Consider the following 24226-nt stretch of genomic DNA (forward strand, 5'->3'; position numbering starts at 1 on the left):
AAAACTTCACTTTCAAGAAGTTCTCGTCCATCAGGATAAAACATGATTAGTTAGTTATCCAAATTTGATGAAGTGAATTCATCTTTAAGAAGTAGTGAATTATTCATCTTTAAGAAAAATTCTGCCAGATTTTTTATTATAAGAATGATAAAAAAGTATCGATTATTTTTATCGTTAAATGATTTTTTATTAGACGCAAACTGCGTGTAATTTAAGAATTGAATTTTAATATTTACACATTATTGGGAGAGAAATATGTAAGAAGAAAGCTAATCTTTTAATTAATTGAAATTATAATTAATTAATTACAAGTTAATTTTTGCTTTTCTATAAATCTCCATTTATATAAATGATTTGAGAAATTTGTATGTGTCGTTATAAAATTTGGAACTGTCAAAAAGTACATTAAAATTACGATGTATAATATTCGCAAATATTTATCGAAATTTATACGAAATTTATTTTTCTTCTTTACGATTTCGCTTGGGAAACTGAGGTAAAGATCAAATTCTCGGATGATTTTGAGCAAAGACAAGCTCTTTTTAAAGAGTTCGCGATTGACAATCTTTTGTGTGATTTAACAGTCTTTTGAGTATTTGCCGACCTCAAAAGTTGAATCAAGAGTTCTCTGTTCCAGTTTACATCTCTCGTACGGCTTTGAAATGCTGCAAAGAACAGAGTAAAGTGATCTTCATATATAGTCATGAAAGAAAATCTCTTCCTTACATCTTACAGCGAGTAAGATTTATAATCGTATATATTACTTGAAGAACGATCACGACACAGAAATCTTTATCGAGAGATTGATTTTCGTGAAATACTTCTTCACATATATCTGCGAAAAACAAGACACAATTTTTTTCGCATGATTTCTTTCGAAAACGGTGTGCCAAAAATAGATTTATCATGTTTCAAAATTGAATATTTTTGAACATTGTTGAATTTTAAAACGTAAAAAAATCGAAACTGGAGAGCAAATCTTTTCTAGTGTTTCACAGTTTAAAATTCAACTAAATTTAATTTTCGTAAATTACTTTGCACAAAATTGAACAATAATTAAATAAATTTGATTTATTAATATTTATATATATATATATATATATATATATATATATATATATGTGTGTGTGTGTGTGTGTGTGTGTGTGTGTGTGTGTAGTTATTTTTATATGATAAATAAAAAGGACGATATTTTTTATTTCTTGTCATATCCCTTCAATTTCCATAGTTTTTAATTATATATAATTATAGCTTGTTGAAATTATTTGATCGTTTAATTATCCGACGAAAAACAAGTAGCCATATATACCGTAGGATGAATAAATAAATTAATTTACATCAATCGTAAAAGCATGATTATTTTGTAATATTTTAATATATTATTGAGAATGAAATAAATGTGGTAAAGTAAATAGCAATTAATATTGTCATAAATACAAAACGGTCGAATTTATTCATCACATGATGTACTGCTATTGTTATTTCGTCGTTTTACCATTCCTATTGTTCTTGACACTCATTCGCGCTCGAATAAACGCAAATTGATGGAAAAAAAGATAGCTAAATACGATCGCTAATCATTTAACAACGAACGTTCGATTCGGCATTTCCGATACTCATTTTCGCGTAGAATTCGAGGGGAAAAAAGAACACATGCGAAAAGTGTTTAAGTGGAACTCTAGAGCGACGACGAGCATTCCATTGTCACTGAACTAGTCAAATGAGAAACTGTTACGCGCCGAGAATAAATCGAGTTTCAAATATCGGCAACACAAGCCTGCGAGATTTTAGGTTTTGTTGGTCACAAAAAAGCAGAGCAAGCGAATCTGACAGATTTTTTTGACGCTGAAAATGAATTTGGCTCCAGAATTTCTCCAGCACGTCAGGTCTTTGAGTAATTTGATTCGATTAAATAGTCCAAAAGCAGCTATTTGGACTAATATAAATTAAATTTCTCAAAAATTTGACGTTTTGGGGAAATTCCAAATTTCCCCAAAACGTCAAATGTTTGAGAAATTTAATTTATATTACGAGATAGACGATTAAGTTAATGCGTTAAGAATCTGCGCGATAATTAGTCGAACGTTTAAATCATGCTTTAAATCGATTCATCTTTTCGACAAGGATGCATCGTGCTATTCCTTCGTTGAAAATGCATCGCTTGCGTGTCGGGAGTGCCGTGATCTTAATCCTTCGTTAATTAACGAAGTAATTAGACATGCTTTTCGGCTCGATTCGCGAGTGTCTTGAGTAATTCGAAACAATGGAATAATTCGACGAGGAGGCAACGGCGAGTATACGATGATAATGATGCAATTTGACGAGAATGCAACGATGGATTTGTGATTGAATTGATTTAAGTTGATTTGGTTATAAATTAATCGTGCGATCCCAATTTGCACATTTTAATTGTCATGAGAGGAGAATGTCAGGAAAACAATTTCGTGAATTTAGCGAGCAGATTGCGTGCAAAATGGGGTTAAATTTGACCGTGAGCGAGTTACTCTGAAACGCGATCGAATTACTCTGCACTGAACATGATCGGCCTTCGCGTTAATTTGTCGGTCCAAATCTACAAGGTCGACCTGTCATTCAGTCGTGATAAATGAGTTAGTATTTAATACATTACGAATTAATTTTATTCTGAAGAAAAATTACAAGTAATAAATGCGCATTTAACGAAAACTACTATAAAAAGAATTCGCAGATAAAAAATATTTCCATAGCAAAGATCTTTACATAAATATTAAGTTACATTTAATTAAAAGTTATTTATCAAAATCCTCATAAGTTTTATTTCATTTTAAAATTTAAAATAATAATTAAAATAATAATTAAAATAATAATTAAAAAAAATTCATATTGAAGATTGATTAATGAGTGATTCCTTAAAATTTTATTAATTGAAGAAAATTAATTTTATATTTTTTAATGATAAATATACCATTAAAATTTAATGCAATTTAAAAAAATATTATTTATAATACTTTTTTATTAGAAGACTTTAAACATTTGAATTTTAGAAACCCTACAATATCTATATAATTTTTACTCTATTACGTAAATTGAAATGTTGAAATAAATACCAACAATAAAAATAGTTACTATTACGCACTTGTTGTTACGAATATTCAATTTTAATTTTTAATTAAACAAAAGTTGTATTGAAAATTAAATATTTTTCGATTATTTATTACAACTTATTTACTCTATAGTTTATGATTATTTTGTTATTGTCAACACAATTACGACAATTTAATAAAAGCGCAATGATTAAGTCTTCTTTAATTAATCATTATAAAGTTTAAAATGGCTAGATAGCGCTCAACTTGCTAATCAAATTCCGGGGAAACGATGTTCGAACGACCATGGCAGCAACAATATAATTTGGTGTGATGAGATAAGTTTCCCTTAATTTTTTCTTGTAAAATATTCTTCATATTAGCAAATACGCCAGAGATAAGTATATAAATTAATTACGTGTCAAATTAGATATATGATCTATTTTTATTGTATTATATTTTTTAACTTTAAAAATATTTTTTGTGATAAAATCAATTTTTAATGATAGAATTTGATGTTCTAAAAATATAAAAATGTTTTTCCTAAAGAAATGTTAATAATTATGCTTCCAAATTTTGTAGACTTATATATTGTATAAAATATAATTTATAAAATATATATTTATAAAATATATATTTTATACAATGATTTTTCAAATTTTTGAACAATACCGAAGTATAAGTTTTATTTAAAAAATTTTAAAGATACAGCACCACTGTAGAATTACTTATTATTAAAGATTTTAAATACATAATTAGAAAGCAAGAAATACGATGCACAAACTTTATGCGATTAATTTTTAAAATAGATTATTTGAATAAAATTTTTACTTGAAATTTAGTTATCAGGATTGATAAATATACAAAAATTTTATGCAAGCATCGCAGAATATTCTCACAGTTATAATTCTGATCTGAAAAGAGAATCAAACCAATTATAGTTAATTATAGTTAATTAAAAAACTGCCGATGCATTTGTGTAACTGTATCGATCTGATCGTAAATATTGATTTGCTGTCGCGTAAATGGTCCGGCTCTATAGCTAACTATTTATATGGTAACCAGTCTACCTGACGGATAATAATCTAAAAGGGTATATGAATAGTCTTTATGAACTATAAGTCCTTAGAGAAAACTACTTTATTGCAGTCTCTAAAGGTCAGCTACGTCATTGATTATTCTTAATTATGGTATATTAAGCGTTTTTCGTCTACAATCTCGGACGAACGGTTTAATCACAGTTTTTATATAGGAAAGAAAAGAACAACTGCCATAGCAAACTGTCATTCGAAGCGAAATATCAATAATTACCAATAATTAGAAATTAGAATTTTATTTTAAAAGAAAAGAGAAAGAACTGAGAGCGCAAATATAAAATTTTCTTACTAAATACATTAATTTTACTTTAATAAAGGATAAATATATTATAATAATCTTCATGCTTTAAAAATTAATTCAGCTAGAAAGAAGATAATTCCGTATTTGGAGAATTGATAGATAGTAATAATTGTTTATAATAATCATAATTGCTTATTAATTTTATTAGTCAATTTGATCAAAGTCAGATATTAATCGATTTTATCTTCAATTATTAGTTTATATTTCTTTAATTAAAATTAAATTAAATTTTTGTCTTGCAACATATTTGTTAAAATTAAGATCGAGTGTGGAATGCATTACAGATAGAGAAAAAACTCTTAATTATCATGATTAATTCGAATATCGTGTTATCAAGCAACATTAGCTTTAGCACTTGCAATAAAAGGTACAATCTTTTGTCCTTCTAGCGATTGTTTGTGACTTTTTAATTGTGAATTTGATATCATTCATTATATCTGCTTTAAATCTTCTTTATTCATGTAATTTTTCGTTGTACATTTTTTTCTCGTTCGAGATTTACCTCATTTTATATTGCTTTATTATGCGAAACAATGGAGATTTAAAAAAGTAAAATAAAAAATTACAGTATTTTTAATGAATTCGCAATTCCCTTATTGTGCCTTTGCATCTTACTGCTTTTTTCCGTTGCTTCATAATTCAATTTCGCTTGAGACGTTCATTTCCCGAATGTCTCATTACATCGCGCAATTTGAGAATGCGATAAATCTCATCTCATCTCAAAGGTCATGGAAGTTTGCTATCATTTTTAACAAGAAAAAATTTTTATTTAAAATAATATTGTATTTTTAATAAACTCACTGCCGCTTTAATTGTTTTTACAACTTAGATTTAAAAAAATACATCTAAGTTATAAAAATGATTATATATATATAGCAACAAAGAATTACAATTATGTCGCACAAATAAAAAATATGAGATTGTAAGAAAATCAAAGTTGTTGCGTTAAAAATATTCTTGTATAAAATTTCTTTGGAAAGAAATTATAATTTGTCTATGATATTTTACTCCTTTTGTCTCCATTTTTTTATTATCAATAAGTTTCCTCTATTATCAATTAATTTAATTATCATTAGCTTTACTTTTGTGTGTGTATATTTATATATTAGTATATTAAAAATATGGATAAAATTTTATTTAAAAATATCATAAACTATGGCGTAAAATAAATGTTATATCAATCCATTAAATTGAATTTTCCATCCTCCATCGTAATTTGACTTGGATATTACTGGTAGATTATTTCAGAAAGATTTTCTTTTGTCTTAAAATTCTAGCAGTTTAAAATTCCAAAACTTTATCTCTACAATAATTTACTGATTTAAAACATTGGTGCAAGTACATCAGTGATATTGTACGTCTTGCAGTGTGATATAATATAATCGAGTTTATTTTTCAAACCAGAATCTTTGATGAATTAATTTTTGCAGTCAAAAAGAAAAGCGTTATATCACCCAAGTAAAATGCTTTATTATCATTATTAAAAATATTAATTTTAAAAACAACATGCACAAAAACTAAAATTTTATAATATATATAATTCTATTATTTTTTTTAATATATTAATTTTCAACATAATAATTTATTTCTTAATAATAATAAATTCAGTTTTTAAAAATGAATTGCCGATCTTTAATAAAGCATCAGTGGCATTTTCTATAATAATAAAGTTTTAAAAATTCATTTCTGTTTGTCTAGACAGAAATTCTACTTTAGATAGAAGCTTTAGAACATATTATATATTATCGCCTTAATTGCATAGCACATTAATTCGTCAAAGAATGGAAAATGGCTTCTTCTTATTTGTGGCCTTTATGATCATGCATTCTATCTTTTATATCATTCTGTGTGTCAGTTATTTTTGGCATTATATATTTGTGTCGTACATTGTATCTCATATATATTCGTATTTTATAATATATTTTATTAAATCTTAAGAAAATTTTATTATATCCTAAAGAAAATACATTAGATCTTCTTATAAAGAAATAATCATGAATTTTATAGAAGAATGCCATATCTTCCAATATAATCACAAAATATGCAGATATGCATATTACCTATAATATATAGCGCAGGAGTTTGTATAATACCTAATATATATTACCTAATATAAATATCTGCATATAAATTCATATTAAGATAAGCAGCTTGTCTCATATACCGGTTCCTTTCACGTCATTTTTCCACACATATTTAAATAAGAAGGTTCAATCATCGGTTTAAAGGTTGAAATCCTTAAAGCTGTCATTACGAACTGCCAATAAAAAATTGCTTTTGCTTTCTTCTACAATAAACGTTCAACACATATAAAGAGAATATATTTTAAATCATACAATGTTATTATTCAAAACAAAAAATAATTACTTTATAAATTTGCAATTTTATTTAAAAAAGATTCTTTTTTTCGAATTAACTATGAAACTTGTTAATTTTATTTAAATATGTTTTGTAAATTTATTGATACGCATAATAAAAAAATTCGTAAAAATATTTAATTTTATATATCGAAATAACATATTTAAAACTCGTAAATAAAATTGCAGAAAACAAGATAAAATACCTGAAATTTTTGCGAATTTCGCATTCGATCGCTCCGAACTTTCGCTCGTGATAGCGTTGCATATTATCCGTTCGCAAAATTACTGTGCTATTCGCGTAGAGTCGTCGCGAAATTTTATTTGTGGAACTATTAATAAACGAATGTCATCCGTGCAAACGCGACTGCGATCCCTCGCGAAATCTCGGCCCGGGATTCACCTGTTTAATCACCTGTCGTTAGTCTTCTCGTTGGTCTCGTTGCACCTGATTTTTGTCATCGCGTTGCTTTTATCACTACGATTTGCATAAACACGCGAGAGGGATATTTCGCGTCACTTCCGCGACGTCGGGATGAATCATAATTCAGTGCGTCGACGGCAAGAGAGAATTATCGGTGAATTTGCTTTTATCGATGCACTATTTGTGAAGATTTGAAAAACCTCTCGAGAGAATTCCACGTTTCAAGATATTGTCTTGTTCATCGATGAATCACTTTGTTTTCTTCAAACAGGATTTCATAGAAATGCACGTAGCACGCCAATCACTGATTCATATCACTTAATCCAATTCACAGATTTTTTATTCTATATTTTTATTCAAAAAGCTTACGTGTTTAATTTTATCAGTATTAGTCACCAATTTCTCAATTTTCAAGAAAATTTTGGACTAATTAATAATGTTTGAAGGAAATTAATTTGTTTTTTTTTAAATTATAGTCATATAATTTCCTTTAATCAAAAAGGAAATCGAGTTTTAATCCAAGCATGAAGATGCTTTAAGCAAGATCAATTTTAATACGACTCTTTATTAATATAAATATTCTGCCAATTAAAGGAAAATGTAAAAATCTGTTACACTCGAGCGATTATATCCACTTTTTTTTCGTCTCGGATAAGATCAGGTTTGAAATTAATTATTTTTTGATTTCTGATTTATTTCTGTAACAATTGTTGAAATTCTCGTTTCTTCGTCAATGAATCATGCCGTCTCCCCAAAAGAGAAAAGGAGAGATAAAACAACCTTTCTCGAAAACATGTAAACACATGCGAGTATCAACTCACGTCACTCAATTTCACTAATTCACATCTTTACACGTTGATAATTATGATATTTATTATTAAAGACTTATTAAATAAAGGCATTAAATAAATTTATATCAACGCTTAGAGATCATGATTGCTAGAAAAATTTACAATTTCCAAGATATTATTGATTAATCATATCTCACACTGATCGACTTGATTTATTTTATTGATAATTTTGCTAATCATTATATATTAATAAGATTTTTATCAATTCGACAAATATACATATAAGCTCGAGTATGGCAATCATTAACAGTCTTGAACATGATAACACTATTAATCTGGCTGGTATTGATTTTGTCGGAGACCAGACACGATTGTAAACTGTTTTGAAACTACTGATCACTGTGATTGTGAATCATATTAATTCTATTAATATTAATATTAATAAGTTTGAGTATAATTATCAGTTTTTAACAATCCTTTTCTTGATTATATTTATATCAATAACTTTGTTGATAATCCTTTTATTGAATTATTAATAGTCTTTTTATTTAAATTATTTATTATTTATCATAAACCACAATTGCCTTATTAGTAACATTATTGATAATCATTTCTCAATAATTTACACGATGTTTACTGGTGGATTTTCTCAGAGATCAAGAGTTTCAATAGCACTAGATGTATTTCCTGCTAATTGTTAAATGTTATTTTTTTTATTTCATGGTCCTTATGCTCGAAATTCCTTTGTCACTGGTCTCTCACTTCGGTACGATTAACAGTGCGATTTTGCTTGTTTTTTATTTAAATTATTTTCTCATGAACCACAATTGTTAATAACATTATTAATAATCATTTCTCAATAATTTACATGATGTTTACTGATAGATTTTCTTAGAGATCAAGAGTTTCAATAGCACTAGATGTATTTCCTGCTAATTGTTAAATGTTATTTTTTTTATTTCATGGTCTTTATGCTTGAAATTCCTTTGTCACTGGTCTCTCACTTCGGTACGATTAACAGTGCGATTTTGCTTGTTATTTATTTAAATTATTTATTATTTTATCATGAACCACAATTGTTAATAACATTATTGATAATCATTTCTCAATAATTTACATGATGTTTACTGGTGGATTTTCTCAGAGATCAAAGATTTTAATAGCACTATTTCCCGCTAGTTATTATTTTTTAAATTTTTTATTCCTTTTATTCATTTTATGGTCCTTATGCTCGAAATTCCTTTGTCACTGGTCTCTCACTTCGGTACGGTTAACAGTGCGGTTCGGTTGCCTCGCTTCAGCAGGAGACGTAAGATCGACACGCGATTTCGGAGCGCTCTCGCGGCGCACTGAGTGCGTCCAACTAGTAGAAGAGGATCGTAGCGTCGCGGCGCGTCACGTCGCGCCGATGCGGAGTAGTCGTGAGTGCGACTAGAGTGACCCTGGCAGTGAGTGCCGCCTGCGCACTCTCGTTTTGTACCGGCCCTTTCCTCTCCTCTCCTTTCGATCCTCGGCATTATGCTTCTCCCTTTCTTTCTCCTATTCTTCGTGGCCACTTGACTTCGTGTAGAATTTATCCGCAATTCGCGTTCCTCATCACGTTCACGCACACTGGCTTTAAATCCGCGAATTGTATGTTCCGCCGACCTGTTCATTCATATGCGCTACCGAAAGTTCTCAAATTGGGTAACGTGAACTATAGTCGAAACTGGGGGAACGCGTAAACAGAAGCTGTATATTCTCTGCCGATTGCACAGGAACTTGCAAAAAAATTAAATAAAAAAATTAAATGTTGATAAAAAAAGATATTAATCAGAGATGAGGTTTTGATTGAGAAACGAGATTAGATTTTTTTTGATGTGAGATTGGATCTGTAGAGATTTTAGATTTTTATTATTATATTTCTATTTTTATATTTTAATCTTCTTGAGAAGAAAAACGTAAAAACATGAGATTCCAAGGATAACTTGACAAGAGAATTAGGAAATTTTTGTATCAAAGGTAAAAAAACTGAAACCGAATAAGCACGCATCTTCTTGAATTTAATTTCGTACGAACAACCCATGAGCCTGACCTTTACTATTTGCGTGGATTCAAAACCTATTGCTGGCTTTTTCGATATATTCCATGTTAAATGTTACTTATTCCGTCATTTCGTCCGTAACGTGAACTTTATTTTTCACTTCTGGTAAAATAAATATTTAACTCGGAAAATTAAAAGCGTTATTTTATTCACGATTTATTTATAAATTGCTGGTATCAATTGTATGTCGTATAATTGTTCATAATCGTCAATATCATTGAAACATACATACAATATTTTGATGATAATTTGATTATTTAAATTGAGAGAAGGCATTAGGAATCTTCTGTCAAATTTGTATATATATATATATATATATATATATATATATATATATACAAATTTATATATATATATATATATATATTCGTATAAAAATGCAAAAAATACTTTTGTTTTGTCCTTATAATTTTAAAAAACTTGTAATAGAAGAAGGATTTTAGATATAATATTTTTTTATACAAGAGAGAAAGAAAAAATTTTTTTTACAATTATATGTACATATAAAGAAGAGAAAAATATTTTACGTAGATATGTATAAAATATGAAGAAAATGGAAAGATTAAAAAAATATATTCTATCTGTATAGCAAGTGTTATAATAGATAATATAAGATTTTTGATTTATAAACATGTATTTCTTTATAATTTTTCCACTGTTTTTTTTTCAATTCGCATTCTTGGCATGAAAAATGGTCTGGATCTTGAATTTTTGTTTGTACGTTTCTCTTTTTTTTGGCATTATAGGCTCATATTTATGCTCCGAGATTTTTTTCGACGTTATGTCGTATTTTTGTTCGCGCATGTTTTTGCTTGTGGGACTTTATGCTACCCGTTACAAGTTGTGAGATATATCATACTTCACACATACAGCATTCTTTTATGATTAGGCCAAATATCTTATCTTATGTTTCCTCCGTTATTTATACATGCAACAAAAATATAAAAACATGTAAAATATATAAAAACAAAGTATATAAAAACTAAGCCAATCTATAGCTTATTCTTACGATTTTCTCTCTCGCTTTCTCTTTTTCGCTCTCTCTTTTCCTTTTTCACCATATTTGAACTTGTTTTCTTGCATAGATAATAATAATAATTTTGATTTTTACCCACACATTAGTCCAAATTAATTTTTTTACTTAAAAATAACTAATACTTGCAATATTAAATCATACAAATAAATAAATAATATTTTTGATTGTTTTACTTTTGCTTGAGTTAAAAATATTTTTCTCTAATAAAATCGCTCTAAATATAATTTATTTTAGAATTTATTAAAATTCTTTCTGTAGCTTTATACGTATACTTGCATACATTATTTGATTCAATCTAATAAAACAATGATTTAGATCGTTCTGTAAACTAACACATTCGCTTTCTTATAATATCATGAAGGAATTTTAATTAGAATAATAAATAATTTTTTCTTTCTTTATCTCTCTGTTTTTTCCGTCTATCAACGTAATGATCAATTCTTTCGAGATCCTAAAGTAAGAATTATGTTTTACACGACGCCACTAATTGCGCATAAATCAAAAAAAAGTCCGAACGTTAGGCCGGGAAAATGGCGAATATTGCGATTTCTACGGTTAATTTCGACGGTGATTTATCGTAATATCTTTTGAGTGATTGCGATAAACCTCGTGCACGATAAGCTATCGCCATTTTCCCATCTTCATATTTATCGCAGGTTATTTTACGTCATTTAAGAATGGAAAATAGATATTTCGGGAGTGACGTATGATTTAGTGCCGCCAATTAATATTCTCGGTCTGATGGAGCTTTCGCTCTCAAATTAGTCGTATCATAATATCGATCCGAGTGATACAAGTGAGTGAGTTACGACGAAGAGTGGATAGTAATGTAACGCTATCACTCATGGTTATGGATTGGAGTGTAATATTGAAATATATTTAACAGAAACTTTGATCGTTTCTCAATATCATGAATAAAGGAGGGAGTATTAATAAAATATAAAAATGTTAACAAAATATAAAAAAGGTAAAATTTCAGAATAATTAAAATTTAAGAGATTTGAAGATAGAAAAAAGATTTTCGTAAAAAACGTGAAGATGTGTCAGATAAAAAGATTTTCTTTTCAATTTACGTACAATAAAGATGCATTGTGTTTTTCTCTTATAGATTAAGCGATAGTTAAGATTATATATTGCTGTATTTAAATATATTGGATTAATAATAGACAAGATGATAACATTTTTTCTTGCCTTTAATTTCCATTTACGTAATAAATATATTTTAGATATTTATATAAATATATAGAACTTCCCCTCTCTTTCTCTCTCTCTTTCTCTTTCTTTTTCTCCTTCTCTTCCTATAGGCATATTTTTATTTTATTCTATAAATTTATAAAATAAAATTTTAATTGCAATATTTTCGTTACTGGATCATTTGTGCAATTTTCTTTCCATTCAGGAGAACAGTTGCATTGATTATTATACTGTTTTCTTCGTAATACTAATTACGTTTTGAGGAAACACAGACTGGGGAGCGATTATCGACGAATCTCGCTCGTGAAGCGATTGTACAAGAGAATAGATTAATTGCGTCGCGCTATCGATCGACATCCGCCGATAGACATTAGTCTTCAGAGTTCAGATATTACATGTATAGTACAACGAAACTGCACACAGCTCGTACTTTCGTCCAGTTAAAACTTTCAATAAATGAAATACATTAGATTTTTACGTTTTTAAATGCATTAAATAAATATTTGAATTATTAAGTAAATAAATAAACAAATAAATAAATACATATATTATACACACAGATCTTATTTTGAAAAATTTTCATCCCATTTATTTTATAACCGATTAAAAATGTAAAAAATGTTTGCAAAAAGTATCAATTTCAAGAGGAACATATGAATGAAATAAATTTAATAATGCCGCCTTCTATTCTCTTTGTTATAGTAATTATCCTCTTAAAATCTTAAATAAGAATCGACAACAGTTTAGACGACTGTTTAAAATTGCGTGATCGAATTCGCGTGATACATATCGTGGAAATGTTATCTCTTTTTTTAATAGGTACCATTTTGAAACAATTTTATTATCTCACACTATAATGTATTACATATAAGTGAATAAATATTTAAAATATTAAAAATATTTTAAATATTAAAATATTAAAAATAAACTATAAAATATTAAAAATATTTTAAATATTCATTTATAATAAATAAATAAATAAATATTTTAAATATTTATATTAAAAATATTTTAAATATTAAAATTTTTTAAAATAAAAAAATATCTCGGTAAACTGCAGTGCCAAAAAGTATAATTGAATTTGCCGATTATTCAACAAATTTCAATCAAACAAATCTTAGGAAATTTTACGCGCGTTTTAACAAATGACAATAACATAAATACCGTCTTTCTGTGAATTAAATTATTCGTTAATATGCGTATTATTTCGCATTCTCGATATGATGAAATGCAAACTATATTTCAATGAAAAGTTTAAGATACGATGCAAGATATATTCGAATCTAAGCGCATCAAGAAATAATTATTAACATCGGAATAAAACAATACATAATATTTATATCTATAATTCTTTATTAAATGTATCATTAATTACAAGAATTGTTCAATCGTGTGAATTACTAATTACAAAAATAATTCTGCGATATAGAGAGATTAAGTCTGGCGACGCAAATGACAAGGTCAAGGCATGTCAATAACAGCGTTCTATACACCGCGAAAAGCGATGATTAAATACCGTGTGACAATCAGTTTATTATTACGATGAAATATTTAATGCCTTATAAATTAAATTTATGCGATTTTAAATTAGATTTATGGATATATTTTTATCTTTCAATATTGTATTAATTATTAATTAATATATATAATATAATATATATATAATAATTAGTAATGAATATATATTATATGATGCTAATTATTCCTTATTTTATCATTCGATTCTATAATTTTGTAATATATTTATTACGTTTGTAATAAATTGTGTTCTATAATATTGAATCTGTAATTGTATATATTACATCGTAAATGATTAACAATTTAAATTTAAAAAGAATTAAAAAATCAGAAACACGAGATATATTTGAATCTTTTCAAGTATATTTAAGGAGATAATTATTGCTAAAAAAATAGCACAATAATATAATTTATGACTCCGTTACTTCGATTCGTTGCATTGTATTTCGAAACGCGATTATTTTATTATACAATTAATGATTATAATTATCAATTTATTAACGATTGATTAACTCGAAAAAGCTCGAATATGAATGTCATAATAATCGCTATTTATCAGAGTTTTATATTGTTTGCTAACTTCATTATTTGCTATTGAGAACGTATAATAATGTATAAATTGAATAAATCAAATAATGAAAACATCGTAATTATATTAATCATTAATTATTATGAAAGTAATTAAAATAAAAGAATAGATTGTTTCGTATAAATTTATTTCGTGATAAAAATATTTTCCAACGACAGGTAAAGTAAAAAAGAAAAGTAAATATTTCAAAGCGAATTAAATCCTCTATCGACACGTTTAAAAAATGAGGAAAGGATCTCGCACATGTATATAAACAATATAAACACATTCTAAACAAGACACAATAATAACATATAGAAATCTATAACATTCAATATTAATTTATATCTTTGGCTATAACGCACACTGTTGTTTATATTTTATATACAAATATACGGGACTCATCGTGTCCTTGTCATTTGTGCGGTGAATCTTGAGCAAGAAACTAGCAATTCGAACCGTTACGTGAGACGATCAACGATTTAATATTTTTCTAAATACGATTGCGATAAGTATTACTAGGAGATGTCAAGTACAATCGTTTCTTAAAATTAATACAATTATCAATCCATCTAATTAATTAATTTTCATTTGTAAATATATCAATACAAAATTACAATTATTTTTTCATTCCACAAATTTAATGATAATTATTTATTTAATTCTTGGAATTTCAAATACACATTTGGCATCCCCTATATTTAAACTTTTCGCTTCAAAAGTACATAATTAAATACTTTTCGATTTAAATATAATTTGCTCACATTTATTTTGAATCGCAAATAATAGAGTAATATATTGAATAATTTAAGTAACGGAAAGCCATGATATATCATTTATAATATAATATCTTTATTTCCCGCGATTTAAATATATAATATATCATGAGTTTTTTGATTGAATGTTTTCAGATAATCTAACACATTTTAATTAATAATTAACCCAAGTCGCATTCTATCATATAATATTAGTTCAAAATCACCAATATTATTTTATACATTGCGTTTTAATCCTGGTTTAATTATTAAATATAATAATATTATTAATTATATAATGGTGAGTGGATTATATGGTTTTCGAATTGTTCTTTCCAAAATATTATAAAGTGAGCGTTACGTGCAATTAATGTATTGAGAGTGCCGTGTGAAAAATCGCGCGATTGTTGCATTCTATCGATTATTGCATGCGCGATAATTAGCTATTTTTTCGCGAGTGTTATATTGAAGAAGCAACAAAGGACAAATAAGAGAAAAACTCAAGGAGACATCAAAGCAACGTGATAAGTAATTTAGAATTTAATTTATTTTTGAAAATAATTAATCGTTTAATTTCGCGATAGTAATTTTATACCATTGTATAATATAATGTATATAAAATATTCTACATTTTATTCTAAAGTATTTAATAATAACTATGTATAAAACTTAAATAATAAGTATGCATATAAAACAATAATATATAAAAATACGATACATTTTTTAAATAATGTATATGATATTAATGTCTTGTAGATTAATATAAAAATTTACTATAAATTTCAAAAACCCTTTCAGATTAAACTTATCATAATTTTTTAAAACTTAGCCATCAATGCTTATTACGTTCTGATATTTACAATTATACTTGCCATAAATCACACGAATATTGTGCAATGTGTTATGAAAATACACAGGTGTGAGATTAGTTGCAGCAATAGATTTTAATTGCAATCCAGTATAACTGGCTCTAATCCGTACATTTCTTGCAGCATTTATTTTTTCGGTTTGTTTGAACTTAGTTTGACGCGAAATAATATTTCATGACAAGCTTCTCGCGATTAATGAAATTCATCGCTTGCAGAATTCATATATAATTAATTAGATTATTATCTCTTTTCTATTTTTTTGTACATTTTATTAATACATGATATATCAGTATAATTATGTAACATGGTTACAATTGCAATTGCGGTCTGTCAAAAGTTATTAAAAGTTATTAAAATTTGCGAATAATACCTTCTGGCTACTAACAATAAGTATAAACCACAATAAATTACACGTGCAATGAAATGTTAGCTGCATTTGTTTTAGATAATTCATTTGAAATGATTAATGAAAGTCGATCATCGAAATATGTCTTGATTCATAGATATTTAAACATTTAAAATTAACATAGGTATCCATGTGGTTTTTATTTTTTTAAACTATATTTCATAACTTGTAAGAAATGTAAAACATTTTACATATTAGTTTTATTATTAGTAATGTCATATGCACACATTGTTTTGCAATTATATATTTATGTAATTAATTTAAAGAGAGAGAGAGAGAGAGAGAGAGAGAGAAAAAAAATAAAATAATTTTAAAAATATAAAATTAATTTACAAAATATTAAATACACTATTAAATACACTATTAAATATAATTAAGAGAAAGTATCTAAGACATCACGAAAGCATCTAAGTATTAAATAATCGCGGATCGATGCCGAACGAGTCGAATCGCTTAACTTTTTCCGTCTTTTTCCGTCTTTGTATCGACGTCTCATCTTGAATTCCCATTTTCAAGGAACGCGACGTGAGTGTCCAAAATTTTTCGCCGAATTACAGCAGTCTTCGGTGAAGCGTGTGTCGTTTAGGATTCTTGTCTTTAAGAAGGTTTAGCTGCAAATTCTTTCTCAAAGAAATTCTTTCGCGAAGCATCTTTGCATCTTTATAAGCAATTCTGCTTTTTTATGATCGCATCATACTCAAATTGCTATTTTATCAAGATTTTTGCATAGCTTGATATTTTTTAAATGGTCTGAAAAACGCGTGAATATGAAATTTTACAATGCTCTGACAAACCATAAAATAATATGATAAGAAATTTATTGTTGTAATCATATCTGGAGAGAGCACTAATGTCATCTGCGTATAATAAAATATACTTATAGGATATAAATTAGATGCGTAGATATTTATATGAAGTGATCGTGGATGTATAATATATAGATTAATAACGATAAAACTATTAGATTACACATACTATTTATTCAATATTAGCTCGATATGAAATATGTTAAATCTTTTGCTATTATAAAAATTCAACATATTATAATGTCGCATTCTATGTTTTGATTTTTTATTAATTCTTTTATTGGAATTATCGTGTATTTGCTATTTAGATAAATTGTATTAAACTGATTCTCTTGTATATTAAGAGTTTTTATAAATTTAGAGCTTCATATTTGGAACATTTTAATTCAGAAATGAAAAAAAAATGAATTTTAATATTTTATTTTTTCTAGAATTTTGAAATACATGAAGAAAATCAAATCTGAATAGAATATATAAAATGAGAAAGAAAAATAACAAATAAATAATATAAAAATAAAATATAAATATATATTTGTATTCTATTCAGACTTGATTTTCTTCACGTATCTCAAAATTCTAGAAAAAATAAAATATTAAAATTCATTTTTTTCATTTCTGAATTAAAACTTTCCACAAATATGAATATCTAAATTTATAAAAATTTAATCATATATATATCATATTTAATACAATTTGAATAACATAGAAAAATAATTATAAAAAGTTTTTTTTTTTTTATATTTAGTGCATTTTGGATAATAAATTAAAAGTGTAAAAGTGTTATGATAATGTAGAGATTAATTTATATAGCACACACATATTATTAATCTACTTATAATAATAATAAAATATGTATATAAAACAATAATAAATTTTTTTTAATTTTTCACTACAATAATTGAACTAATACTATCAAGGAGTCCAGAAATTTCAAAGAATATGCGATTGAAAATATCTGAAAATACTCAAAAATTGTTACAATTAATCGGCGAACTATCAATATTTTCCGGGATCAAAGACGCAAAGAAAAGCGTTCTCGAGTGCACGGAAAAGAAGAAATATAACCGCGATATCTCTCTCTCGGCATTTGCCGAGCATCGCGACGGAAGAATAAGCGGTACTCATAATTCACGGTCTTCTCGTTGAACAGTCGTCGCCGATCCCGTTTGTGTAATCACAATATGAATGAAAACTCGCCGGTATAATGGATTATCGGGAGCTAGGTAGACGATAGATGAATTTCTCTATTGAGCATAGTACACACGAATTTTTTTGCTCCACGAAGTTACAACTGTATATATACAGGGTATCCCATTTTAATCGATGACCCCGAATAACTTTTTTAATTTTGATTGTAGGAAAAAATGTTTCAGACAAAAGTTGTATGGCTTGAAAGGGGACATAAGATGGTATCATTGGTTTTATCTTGAAAAGTTGTTTGGAGGTCACATGAAAGCCACCTTCAATTTTTTTAATGGAACCCCCTATTTTTTATTACTTATTCTTATAGCTTATCTCGAGAGCTTTTCAAAACACTATAATAAAGTATTTCTTCATTGAGTACTTTTCGAGTTATGAAGCTTGAAATCATTTCTTAATTTTACATAAACCATAAAATATCTAGTAAAATATTCATTTTTCGATTATCCTACCTTAATATTTTTATGTACAAAATAATGAGAGGAATCAATTGCTTTAAAGAAAACACATAATTATTTCGAAGAAAAATATGTAATTTGCAATTAACAATTCCATATTTTTTCTTAAAAACAACTGTGTTTTTCCTTTACATCAATTGATTCCTCTCATTATTTTGTACATAAAAGTATTAAGGTAGGATAATCGAAAAATAAATATTTTAGATATTTTAAATATTTTTAGATATTTTACGGTTTATGTAAAATTAAGATATTATTTCAAGCCTCATAACTCGCAAAGTACTTAATAAAAACTAACTTAATTATAGTGTTTTGGAAAGCTCTCGAGATGAACTAAAAAAATATACAAAAGCATATAGGGTGTCCTATTTAAAAAGTTGGATGTGACCTTCACGTGACCTTCAGGTGACTCTTCAATATCAAACTAAAGACACCATCTTATGTCCCCCTTCAAGCCATACAACTTTTGTCTGAAACATTTTTTCCTACAATCAAAATTAAAAAAGTTATTCGGGGTCATCGATTAAAATGAGATACCCTGTATATATATATATATATATATATATATATATATATATATATATATATATATATATTGTGACGTGACGCTTGGCGGTCCGTCACAAGGATCGCGAGATCTGACCGGTAGTATTTTTGGGCCCTCGTTCTCCCCTGATTTAGGGAGAGAGAGCGAATACTGGAGGCGAGGGTAGGCTCGCCTCCCCTTATTTAGAGTTAATTATAAGAGTAGAGTTAAGCGGACGTTAACGAGATCTCATCCGGTGACTCGACCCGGCGCAGAAGACCAGATTAGAAGACGTGCGGGACGAGTGGAGGCGCCGATTATAAGGAGCATGCCGAGCTAAGTACCTCTCTCTACTTTTGTAAATCGGAAAAACCTATTTGAAACATCGCCGCCGCTCCTGTACATTTCCTTATGCTCAGCAGGTACGAGGAATAATCACGGGGAAAGTCGACCAATAAACAAAAGCGAACATCGGAACCCCGGAACGGAGCCAGCTCGGCCAGATCAAGCGCTACCAAACATCCATAAAAATAATGGCGAGCGGCTGCCGGAGAACTCCTCACACCAAGCTGTGGATAAAGAGCCGAGGAAAATAGAACGAAGCAACAGGGAGACGACAGGCGCAAATATGACCCTGAAGGCCGCACGAGTCATTAAAAATCGCGACGATTCTGAGGGTGCGGAAAAGCGCTACAGGTGGCCTAGTTACGCATTAATTGCCGGCATGATTCCCACGGTCCTTCTCGTCACTGTTCGGTGGACCAGTGTAAGAAGACGACGGCCCAGATTTATCGATTGTCTGAGTGGATGCCGAGAGAGCCGAGAGCCGGAAGAAATCATCGGTGAAACGAGCGTCGGCTCCCTCAGACCGTTTTACAACAGATCGTTGTATAACAGGTAGAATTAGCCCGAACAAAGTCAGTGCCGAATTGCTGCCGTTGAAAAATTCCTTACGCGAGATTAATTCGAGTTGCGAGAAGCGCGTAGTAAAATGCGATGGCCGGCCGGTATACTTTGTTCGAGCTGCGATAATATTAAGTGCCCTCTCTCCCGGTTAAGCGCCGACAGTCAAATTCATTGTCTTTTCTTTTTGCTACATTATTGTTGCTTGTAAAATTTGATGTAAAGTAGCTTGCGGTACGACGAACTCGCACACAAAGGCGATCGCGATATTTGACAGCCGGCAGATCGACTCGCGTATCTCTGCGACGTGAATTGTTCGATTCGTTATTATAGTTTATTGTTCGCGTTTTTGATATTTCATTACCGTTAATTGTTCACGCTCATGTTCGATCGTTTATCTTGTGTAATTGCTTATTCGCTCAATTCTTCCGTTATTACCGTAATTATGTATTTGTCTGATCGACTCACGTTTAATAATCGATTCTATTAATATCGCATTTTGCGAATTTAACTACCGTCATTATTTAATATTTTTGGCTCACAACAGACGGATGTCATTACTAGAAACATCATCGCGGTATTCATTATTAATAATCCTAGCGGAATTTGTAGCTGCCGAGACCCTGTGACGTCTCGTTTAGCGCAACATTCTAAGACTTTCTTACGTTGCCGGAAAAATTCGCTATAATCGATTGTAAAACATCTTGCAATATCTACGTGAATCTGTCTCGTGTTAAACTTTATCTATTTGTTAAATATATTCATTGTTGTTACTCTAATATTTTGTCTTATTTGCAACCACCTTGTATTCTCGATCCTTCTTTGTTAATTATTAAAAACGGATCGCCCCCTCTGCCATTTTCGAGACGGGGCTAGCCGAGCGTCCGTCGCGATTAATTGAGTAGCGTTTTCCGTGCTTATTATATCGAATTACTTTTTTTGAAGTAGTGCGGATTGCCGCACCTGGCGCCCAAAAAACTTTTGGAAATAAATTTGAGTAGAAATCGCGCCGAAAGTCTGCCGTGGGCCATAACACCGGCCAGATCTCATTATCAGCCCTAATTAAAATTTACACAATATATATAATTATAATAATTATAATAATATTATAATTATAATAATATAATAATTATAATAATAGATAAAAATTAAGAAATAGATAAAAACTAAAAAATATTAAAATAGAAATCTGATTTGAAATAAAGAAGAATTAATTTGATCTTGATTAAATTTACGACTCTTTGAATTTTACAATCCATTTCAAATAGAGGAATTATCACTTTGATATAAAAGTTACATTTAATAGAGAGATGTAAAAATCGATTCGAAAGTGTTCAGAGAATTGAAGATGTAAAAAAAGGCATCTTCATATAAAAGAAACTGGATATTTTTCGTCGGAAAGGCACGTTCGTTTCTTCCGTTCTCGCGTGTGTTAGAGGAAGATTTTCAAACATTTTCTGGTTTCGAGTCGTGTCGCTGTTCGCATCACCGATTCAATCGAATTCCTCAATAGAATCTTGTAGAATTGTATTTTCTCTCGCACAGGATGAAAATACCATAGATAAGTTAGAGGATTTACGTCGAAGTCAGCAAGGGTTACATAACAACATGGAAACCTGGCGGATTTTGCCGTTCAATTGCATATTTCTACGAATTAAATAGTATCGGAAAATTTTTTCTTTACATTTATTTTTTTAACATTAAAAAAGCTGAATAAATAAATATTATTATAATTAATAAATATTATAATTTTTCTATTATAAAATTAATGTTAAATTTGAATTACGCTCCGTGTATTATGACTTTCTTTCAATTTCAAGATTAATAGAAATTATCATTTTTAACGTGAATAAATTATTTCGCATTTGGTGTAAAGAATTGTTATAAGCAATTATCTCAAATTACTCTCGCAATAATTGTCCACGGGACACAACGGTAAATCTATTTACACATGTATACGAGTACATTGTACACATGTATAATAGTCTCTATCGGCTCCAACTTCTGTATGTCACTGAATACATTCCACGTGTCAATGTGCGCACGTGGGTGCGATTGTAACCGAACATTTGCATAGACATTGTTCGCTTGGGCGCGCCAATTAATCGATTTTACTCATTGCATGTTAAGACAACAAAAATTGCAACAAGAATTTTCTTCGAAATTTTTAACAGAGATTTATTTTTTTCAAATAGATTCCTGGAAGTTATTTTAGACTTGCAAATGTTAAAATTTTTCGCATTATTTCTCAAAAATTATTGATTCAAATAAATATTTATCTCTCTCTCTCTCTCTCTCTCTCTGTAATTCTTAGATACCATAAAATTTGTTTTTCCGAAAGACTAATATTATTTTAACGATGTCTGAGTATCTCTCTCACTTAAATCGACGGTGAGACATAAAACGATCATCACATAATCCATTTAACAACTAATAGCTTTTAATTTCTTAAACAAATTCTTTTCTTCTAATTATAATTAATTTACATTTATCAATCCTTCTTTCCTTTCTTAATTTATATTTATCAATTGTTTGCGAATATATTTTTATTGTATCTTTTTTCAAACATTATCTTTTTTATTGAATAGCTTGTTTATAAATGATTTTATAAAATTTAATAAACTGGATATTTTGTTATAAGTGGAGAGATATTAAAAAATTCCTAGGTACATCGCATAAAAGTACAGCCAATAATGGCGTCAATTTTATCGAGAATTTGTGTCATAGGCGCGTGGTGTCAAGGTTTCAATGAAAGGCAATCTGCGGTGAAATGAAGCTTGTTAAAGCACTTTTGAACGCATTAATTACATTTTTGCTCTAGGGTGGCACGCAAATCAACGATCACTCGTTTCAATCATACACTGAATACAGCGTTTCAAAATTCCAAACCTTTACCTTTGTAGTTTGAAAGCACGACTGTCTATAGAATCACATTTACTTGTATTTATATATGTTTTATATGACTCAACGCACGTGGCAATTTGCTATATTTTGACTGTGGTCCTTTTGATGTTATCAGTGCAACATGTATAATATTGAGTGCTTTGACCTTTTTTTATGCGATTAAATTCGAATTTACAAATGAATTTATGGTTATCCTCGAATAAAAAATTGGTGAAAATGTTCACGAAGCCTTCCAGTAAGTTATAACTCACTTATAATGCGTTAAAATATTTTATTCGTTATAGATAAATAAAACCTAGTGTATAATGAGAATATTTTTAATTAAAATTTAAAATTAAAATTGTTTAAAATTAAAATAAAAATTAAAATAAAAATTAAAATAAAAATTAAAATAAAAATTAAAATAAAAATTAAAATAAAATAAAAATAAAAATTAAAATTAAAATTAAAATTGTTGAAATAAATGATATATAAAGTTCAACATGTACATTTTTTAGATCCTTTTTTTTATTTTAATTAATTATTAAGAACTCAAATAACTTTATTTTTAATAATTATTTTTGTAAACAGTACATTAGTTTTATCAAAATATTCTTAAAAAAAAAGGTTATATTTTTTCATTGTAAGAATTTCAAGATATTTCATATTAGCATTTTAGAAAACAAAGTATATGATGACGAATAGACGCAATTAATTTGTAAATTTAAATTCAGATTATTTGTAATTTAATCTTTTATGATTTATTAATAGAGAATGTTTGAAATTCTAATTCGTTGATTCTTTATGACGATAAATTTAATTTAAAAAATATAGTTGATGTAAAATTATAATACAATTAATATATGGGATTTTTTCATAGTTTAAAACTGTCAACTGCTGCGGCAAAATACTAATGACTAATGCGTTCTCTGAAAATGTTTTGCTTTTACCGCAATCTAACCGTGTTATATCTTGCTCGCATAAAAAGC

General features: G+C 28.1%; 2 protein-coding genes across 5 annotated transcripts in view; one reads left to right on the forward strand and one right to left on the reverse strand.

Annotated features, from left to right (window-relative positions):
* LOC105250039 (FMRFamide receptor) overlaps nucleotides 1–7597 on the reverse strand; it is a 49770-nt gene extending 42173 nt beyond the window's left edge. The window contains exon 1 of one of the 3 annotated variants that reach the window (XM_011255901.3): nucleotides 7233–7597. The gene's annotated coding sequence lies outside the window, so the exon portion shown is untranslated. Of the gene's footprint in view, nucleotides 1–7023 lie in introns of all 3 variants that reach the window. The other 2 variants (XM_025414251.1, XM_011255900.3) reach the window with 2 other exon arrangements.
* Nucleotides 1–24226, forward strand: part of LOC105258690 — a 91659-nt gene that overhangs the window by 26613 nt on the left and 40820 nt on the right. The window contains exon 1 of one of the 2 annotated variants that reach the window (XM_025414250.1): nucleotides 15538–15714. The exons of the other annotated variant lie outside the window; for it this stretch is intronic. The gene's annotated coding sequence lies outside the window, so the exon portion shown is untranslated. Of the gene's footprint in view, nucleotides 1–15537; nucleotides 15715–24226 lie in introns of those variants that run through there. 2 annotated transcript variants of the gene reach the window in all.

This window comes from Camponotus floridanus, unplaced genomic scaffold (genome assembly GCF_003227725.1).
Source record: "Camponotus floridanus strain SB8 unplaced genomic scaffold, Cflo_v7.5 scaffold8, whole genome shotgun sequence".
NCBI classification, from domain to species: Eukaryota; Metazoa; Arthropoda; class Insecta; order Hymenoptera; family Formicidae; genus Camponotus; species Camponotus floridanus.